We start from the raw sequence: 7,054 nt of genomic DNA, 5'->3' as shown, positions 1-7,054 counted from the left end.
GACCTCTACATCGTTTCAGACTTTCGAGAAGACGGGGATGTGTATCTTGGGCCCCCACCCTGCAGCTGCTATCTGTTGAGAGGAATCAGCTTGAGCAACTCCCACAGGGTGAGTCAGTGTAATATGGTAATGCACCCATAAAATGCTGTCACAGCAGTATTTTTTTTTTCCTTTGGCTAAAAGTAGTCATTGTGCAGAATTTCCACTGTTAATGTTTAATTGTAATATTGGCTCATTATTTGCACTTTCATGCTGTAGTTGGTCAAGGTGGGGCTAATTTAATTGCTTTATAAATGGCTGGGTATTTAATCTATGACAGCGTCACATTTTATTTATATAAAATCTCATATGTTTTGTATGCAAAATCTAAGTCTGAATCACTGAAAGAGCAATAGAAAAACTTCCCTCAAATGTAAGGGAATATGATTATAAAATAAAGCAGTAGTGGAAATACTCAAGTAAAATACAAGTATCTCAAGACTGTACTTAAGTAACTTACAGATATACTGTATGAAATACAATAATAATCCTACACATAACACACAAAACTCACACAATCTTAAACAATTAACCACTAACATCAATGGCTTTGCCAACAGATAGGAGTCACACTGCAGACCTTAATTGTGTACAGTACAGTGTTCACAATAGTGCGTAGTATCTTATGACTTCTAGACCACACCCAACATGTTCAAAGTCTAAATAGTTACATGAAATGTCTATTGTCTGGGTGTGTACCCACAATCTATTCATATACCGTCGTATCTCTGGTATGGTCTCAGGTGTATTGACGGGAGATAAACACACACTTGAACCATCACTATTAAATGCTTGGAACACGTCTGTGTGTGCTTGTGAAGAACAGAAGTGCAATGCGAGTGGTTTTATGATATATTCTGTGGATACTGTATGACAGATTGTGTCATCTGAATAAATGTCCTAGGCCTGAAAAGTAAAACTGGCCAATATTTTACAAACATAGCAAAGATTAGGGGCAGCAGAACTTGTTTTGGGTTATTTCTTTTCCCATTTGCCATCTCGCAAATTTAATCACATAAATTACACTTTTTTTTCTTCTTAAAAAGGTGTGGGTGATTAAATATTATACATCAAAAAGTTGATAGATGATAAGTTCTACAGTCAACACTATGCACACCTTTAATTGCCCTCTTGAGTGTCTTTGAGAAATGTCCATGAGCTACACCTGAAAGGTTAAGGCTACCTCATAGGCATATGGTTTACCAAATATACACCTAATAGGGGTTTAGGGTCTAGTAATTTGTCTGTATGGTGAAATAAGTGTGTGCTGTGTGCGTTGCTGTTATTGTCATCTAGTGTACTCATTTGATTCTCTCATATAAACAAACCCCATCATTATCTTTTAGTACTTTGCTCCATTTAGAAATGATTAAACCTCCCAAGATAATGACACTACACCCTTCAGCCAGTCAGTTTTTAATGACATTCCAGTGGCTTTAAAGAAAGGTGTAAACATGCAGTACAACTTAGTCCCCCCCCTCCTGCATCTTATTATTTAATGGAATAGCTGCTGCGTGATTGAACATACGTGTGTTTCAAAGAAATGCATTCACTCGGGTTCCTTTAAAGGCATGTGTGGACAGCCCATTTACTTAGCAAGAGCTGGGTTGACAGTTATACACTTCTTTCCTGTTTGGTATTCAGCCCACAGCACCCTCAGTGCCTCTCTAATGAAGCACATACCCACAGTGCCTCACTTCAACCCAGCAGTCTCAGGGAGATTGTCTCAGGCTTGTGAAAAGGAGGAGAAATCCCGGAATGAGCACCACAGAAAGATTCTTAGCCCTTAGTTAGTCATATTGTTAAGTGGGTTCACAGTGAAAATAAGCCAGAAGAATTTGGATTCATGTTCCAGGGAAGGGGTGTTCATTGATTCGGACATTTTACACTATTCACTATCTAGAAGTCCAGAAAGAGAGAAAAGTCCGTAGTTGATCTTATTTGATTTCAGCATTAAAAACAAAAAAACTGCAGTACTGCAAACAAATCACCTTCATAGTTAAAATAATGTGACTTTGCAAATCACAGTGCAGGATGTAAAGCAGTACAGGACTGAGAAAACCAATAACAGACCAACTGTTGGTATCATAGAAAACCTCTTTGCTCCCTTTGGAAGCCACCCCATCATCGTTATTGTTGAGTTTCTATTACAGCTCTTGCTTTCTGTCATCCAGGGCTGGAAGGTAGTGAGTCCCTACAGGTTCTGCAGCTCTCCTTCAACAGGATCTCAACTCTTCGACCGGGGGAGCTTAGCCACCTTCGACAGCTAAAAGAGCTTCACCTACGACATAACCTCATCACAAGTCTCCATCCACAGATGTTCCAGGATTTAGCCCAGCTCCGGGTAACACAGATTTCTTTTTAAATCTAATTTATTGAAAACATGCAATGTACAAGTACTCAGTATTCCAACATTAGTCTTTTTTTTGTTCATGGGTTATTTTCAGAAAAGTATTTTCTTTTTAAAATATAGCTTTTAAATTAGAAAAGTTTTCATTAAATCTTTTTAGCAATCACATTAAATGTGTCAAATTATACTGTATGTCCAAATTGTATGTGCCCCCCTCAAAGGTCCTTGATCTGAGCTTCAACGTGTTGACCAGCCTCCATCCTCTGATTTACCTTTCTCTGCGTAACATCGGGGCGGATGTCAGGCTGGACGGGAACAGGTGGCAGTGTGATTGCAGCATGCGCAGTCTAAGAAGATGGCTGGCCTATGACAGCAGCAGAGGCTCGGAGTCCTGGAGCATGGTGTGTGCTTCCCCGTCCAGCCTCTCAGGCAGAGACATGCTGCAGTTGGAGGAGGATGACCTGAACTGTTTTGGCACTGAAAGAGGGCCAGAGCTTCACCAAGAGGTGACCGTCTATAGTGGCTCGGAGATACTGCTGTCTTGCTCTACACAAGGTAAGGGCTAAATTACATATAGATTAGGTCTGTCAAAATGAACGCAATAATATTGAGATGACGCAAAGTCTTTTTAATGCCAATCATTTCATTTTTTTCTGGGATTTGGGCCTCTGTTCTCTTTGTAGTTTTGGGAAATTAGGAAACAATGCAGCAGAAACAAACTCAATAAAGTATTTCTGATTCTGATGAGCAGAAATGGATAAATAATCTTTTAAGTAAGGCAAGTTCATTTTCAAAGCCCTTCCAGATGGTTCTTTCGAAAAGACTAAAGTTACTTGCGTTTACTCTCGATGTGAATTAAGTTGCAATCGAATTACTTCAAATCTCAAATACTACTTGCTGGCCATGCATACGGCTGATGCAGAGAACCCTCTGAACCCTTTCTGAGCATACAGTACCTTTGAGGTTATTGTGGAGAGTATTTGTCCTTTTCATGGATTGTTGCAGTAATAATAAACATTGCATAAAGCAAGCATATTTGTCCGCTTCCATGTTGAAAAGTGCATTAACAACTTGAAAAAGTACATTTAGAATAGATAAAAGGTGTGATTAATTTGTGATCTATTGCATATCAACAATGGACAATTATACAATTGCAATTAAATATTTGTGTGTGTGTGTGTGTGTGTGTGTGTGTGTGTGTGTGTGTGTGTGTGTGTGTGTGTGTGTGTGTGTGTGTGTGTGTGTGTGTGTGTGTGTGTGTGTGTGTGTGTGTGTGTGTGTGTGTGTGTGTAAACAATTTAAGTCAGTCTAATGGCATGTTAATGATGTCTTTGTTGTAGATTCAGTGTGGTGGATGCCCAGTGGTCAAGCATCTGTGAGCCAACCTCAGGCTGATCTGCTCATCAGTGACATCACAGAGAGAGACACAGGACTTTACGTGTGTGTGTCGAAGGAACACAACATTTTGTCTGTTTTCAGCCTACAAATCAGTAAAATAGGAGGTGAAAAAAGAAAAACTAGAAGTTTATCCAGAGCCAGAAGACAAATAGTCCCCCAAGCCACCCCAAATAGGAAAGGTCAAGAAAGGAATCAGAGAGCTTTACAGCCTGATTTGACTCTGGCTGTGTGTTTGTCTGTTTTCATCACGTTTCTGGTAGCCTTTATTCTAGGAGTCCTAGCAAGACCTTGTATTGATGTGCTTTGGAGAAGGGTCACAAAGAAGAAAAGATCTTCTGCAACCAACTCTGTCTCATCTGTAGAACAAAATAATTATGAGAATGAGGCCTACTACAATGATGAGGAACCAGAAGATGTGGGAACTCACAGGGAAAGGAGAGTCACATTTAGCAACGTAGAAGACATCAATGTACAATATTATGATACCATACCCAATCTGGAAAGCAACAATAATGATGCAGTGATTGAATGTGAAGCAGCTGAGGCTGAGAAGGATACTGAATGTCTCGAGACGAACCAGAGAGATAGCAGGGAAGGCATTGAAGCAGGCCGCACACACAAAATAGAATTTGAACACATCCCAGACCCTGTTGAGCTGGATAGGGGAAGATCGTCTTCATGCTCAGATTCTTCACTATCTGATGAAACATTTAATCAAGACAAAAAGAACCGAGGAGACGACTTAACACCCAAGTCTCGTCAGCCTGCAGAGGACTCTGTTCAGCAGAGAGCTGATGCCTCGACAGCTGGAAAAGTAGAGGGCCCAAGAGAACCTCCTGGATTTTCTTCCGAGCCCTTTGCAGATTGGTCACCACATGCAGATAACGCCAACCTAACATACTGTGATCTGGGGCAGGAGAATGAAGAACAGTTTGAATTTAGCGATTCTATTCAAAGCACATCCACACCGTCCGGCAGTGCGTGTGGTTCTTTTAACGATTCAAAATTAATTGTGGCACCCTCTACTGATAAGCAGAAGACTGATGATATGTCCAGCTCGAGCTCATATGTCAGTGAGGATGAAGTTACACAATACATTGTGAACTCAGACCAAGAGGAGGAGGATATAGAAAGGAACCACAATAAACCTGAGATCACAACTTGCCTTAAACAGGATGCTAGTTTTGAACAGCAGATCAGACCTTCAGTCCAATATAATCAGGGTGATTACAGATATGACAAACACAGGCCAACAGTGAGACATGATGACTCCTTTTCCTCTCGTTCAAGTGACAGTGATGAGGAGAACTACACAGTCAAAAAAGGGAGTGTTACCAGTCAAGGTAAGAGTATTGATACCCAAGCACCTTCACTACCTGCAGCATACTCATCCTCTTCAAGCAGTGAGAGTGAAGCAGAAATCACAGACCTAAAAGGGAAACAAAGTAAAGACAGAGTGATCAAGTCGATCAAAATCACTGAGCCAGAAACTCTGTCAACTGACCTAGATGGCCTATGCATCCCCCAAATGAATAAGCGTGTGGCTATCAACGCCCCATTACCAGTTTCTGATTCATCTTCTAATGATGAGACTATGGATTTAACAACAAAACATTCAAATAAGCAAGAGCAAAGAGAGGTGGACATGGCAGGACTTCCAGTTAAAGAGTTTCAATCTGTAAGCCATGATGCCATAAAACCACAATTGCCTTCTCCCATCAAGAGGCGTGCCCCATTGCCACCTACTAATTCTTCTTCTAGTGGTGAGAGAACAAAGGAAACAATGGACCAAATGCAAAAGCAAGGTGAGACGCACATGACAATGCTTCCAGTTGGAGTATCTCAAAAAATAGGTTTGGATCATCCACAACCCCCATGGCCTGCCCTAGATCTTGAGCATACAACACGCATCAAGAGGCGTCTAGACATCAAAGCACCATCACCAGCGTCTGCTTCATCTTCTAGTAGTGACAGTGAGGATGAAACAACACACCAGACAAAGAGGCCTGGGAAGGTGGAAATTACAGGACTTCCACTTCAAGAATCTCAAACAGGAAGCCATGATCCAGACACAAGGTGGCCTGCCCTTGATCTTGAGCATTTTCCTCGCATCAACAGACGTCTTGATATCAAAGCACCACCTCCTGATTTATCTTGTAAGAGTGGCAGTGAAGACGAAACAACAATCCACATTAAGAACCAGGAGCAAGGACCGATGAACATGGCAAGGCTTCCAAGTAAAGTATCTCAAACTGGAACTTATAAAAACCCACAACCACAGTGGCCTGCCCTTGAGCTTGAGCATACCACGCGCATCAAGAGGCGTCTTGATATCAAAGCACCATCACTAGCTTCCGATTCATCTTCTAGTAGTGACAGTGACGATGAGACCATACACCACACAGAGAGGCCAAGGAGGGTGGACATTGCAGGAAGTAAAGTATCTCAAACTGTAAGTTATGACCCACAAACACAGTTCCCTGCCCTTGATCTTGATCATACCATGCGCATCAAGAGGCGTCTAGATATCAAAGCACCATCACCAGCTTCTGATTCATCTTCTAGTAGTGACAGTGAGGATGAAACGACACACCACACAACGAAAGAGAGGCCAGGGGTGGTAGGGAGTGCAGGACATCTGTTTCAAGAATCCCAAATAGTAAGTCAGGATCCAGAAACACAGTGGCCTGCCCTAAATCTTGGTAATGTAACTCGCATCAAAAGGCGTCTAGATATCAAAGCACCATCACGAGCTTCTGATTCCTCTTCTAGTAGTGACAGTGAGGATGAAACAATACACCAGACAAAGAGGCCTGGGAAGGTGGACATTGTAGGACCTCCAAGTAAAGTATCTCAAACTGTTAGTTATGACCCACAAACACAGTGGCCTTCCCTTGCTCTTGGGCATGCTACACGCATCAAGAGGCGTCTTGATATCAAAGCACCATCACCAGCTTCTGCTTCATCTTCTAGTAGTGACAGTGAGGAGGAAACAATACGCCACACAGAGAAGCCTGGGGGGGTGGAAGTTAAAGGACTTCCACTTCAAGAATCTCAAACAGGAAGCCATGATACAGACACAAGGTGGCCTGCCCTTGATCTTAAGCATATTCCTCAAATCAAGCGGCATCTAGATATCAAAGCACCACCTCCTGATTTATCTTCTAGTAGTGGTAGTGAAGATGAAACAACAATCCACATTAAGAACCAGGAGCAAGGACAGATGAATACGGCAAGGCCTCCAAGTAAAGTATCTCAAACTGGAAC

This window comes from Etheostoma spectabile, chromosome 9 (genome assembly GCF_008692095.1).
Source record: "Etheostoma spectabile isolate EspeVRDwgs_2016 chromosome 9, UIUC_Espe_1.0, whole genome shotgun sequence".
Lineage (NCBI taxonomy): Eukaryota > Metazoa > Chordata > Actinopteri > Perciformes > Percidae > Etheostoma > Etheostoma spectabile.
This window is presented reverse-complemented; position numbering follows the sequence as displayed.